Genomic DNA, 1,567 nt, shown 5'->3' on the forward strand with positions numbered 1-1,567 from the left:
ACGTGTGTGAGTGTGTGAGGTTGCGGGTTTGTGAGCATGAGTGTGTGCTTGTTCGTGAGAGTGTTTGTGTGCGTTTGTGAGCGAGAGCGTGTGCGTGTCTGTCTGTGTGTGTGGGGGTGGGGTGGGGGAGGGACTGAGAGGAGGCCTGGTCTTTGTCATTGAGATGTGCGCAGAAACTGATTTCTATTTCCCCTAGTAGTCAGTCCAGCTGTGATACAAGCCAGTTGGGTTCTCTATACATGTGTAGGTGTGTGTGTATTTAGGTGTGTGTGTGTGTGTAAGAGAGAGGGAGAGAGGGGGGGGAACAGAAGCTCCACGTGTGTGTATGTGTGTGTGTAGGTCTGTGCGTGTATGTGTTTGTGTGTGTGAGAGAGATAGAGAGAGGGAGATCGGGGGAGGGAGACAGTAGCTCTGCCTGGTCAGTTTATACTCCACACACCAGGGGCCGAGACTCTCAATAATGCATTATTAATAATACATCTGCTAACTTGAAGCCATGCTCATAAACACACATGGAAGTGCACAGACACACACGTCAACTACACACAGAGATACAACCCCCAACCACACACACACACGCGCACATACACACATGTATGGTCATGCACACAAACACGCAAACTAACACACTCTGATGCAATTTACAAGCAACATCAAAAAACACTGTTGTGTGGCAGGCTGTCCTGGAATAACACAGGCCTTAATGCATGTCCCTGTGCATTCTGTGGACTGGTTCCTCTGCTTGGTGGGTCGTGGTATGTTATGGTAAGATTGGTCAATTGTGTGTTGGATTAACATTTACATTTGATTCATCAGATGATTTTATCCATGGCAACATACAGATACTGCGCATAGTGCTCTTTGTTTGTGTGTGCCATGTTTGTGTGTACTGTTTCTCTGTTTATGTGTTGTGTGTTCTATGTTGTGTGTACTGTGTTGTAGTCCTGTCTGGCCACCAGTTCCATCTGTTGTTAATCATGACTGCCCCCCAGTGTTTATCTTGAAGAATTACATCTCTTTGGGGGATTATCAGTAAACCATGTCTACTTCAGTTGGCACATTTAAAACACATGTACTGCTTCTAAACAAGACTTTGTAGCAATGTTGTTCATCTCATAATCACATTTGAGCCTGGCTGTTTTGGATTATCTTGAGAAGGTCTTTAATCAAAGTTGTTCTAGAGTTGGAGGCCATGCAGTGTGGCCCTTAGGCCAGAAGAGGGGGCTCTCCACTTTCAGAACAGTCACCGTGTCTTCAGTGTTGAACGTGTTCAGACGCTTGTTTGTTCCTTGGCAACGAAACACAAACTCAAAGTCTACTAAATATATATTAAGTATACTATAGTATACTATAACATACTAAACTGGGTATCTGTGTCTGTGTTCATCTGTTGACAGTACAGGCTACTTGAGGTAACACCAGTGAGTCCACTTCAGCATCATTTTTATCAGTGTTTATCTGTGATGTTACTTTGAATCTTTTTACTTTGCCTGGGCCCTTTACTGCATATCATCACCTCTCTCTCTCCCCCCTGCTTGTTCTGTCTTTCCCTACCGTCACTAAAGAA

Source organism: Osmerus eperlanus, chromosome 24, assembly GCF_963692335.1.
Source record: "Osmerus eperlanus chromosome 24, fOsmEpe2.1, whole genome shotgun sequence".
Lineage (NCBI taxonomy): Eukaryota > Metazoa > Chordata > Actinopteri > Osmeriformes > Osmeridae > Osmerus > Osmerus eperlanus.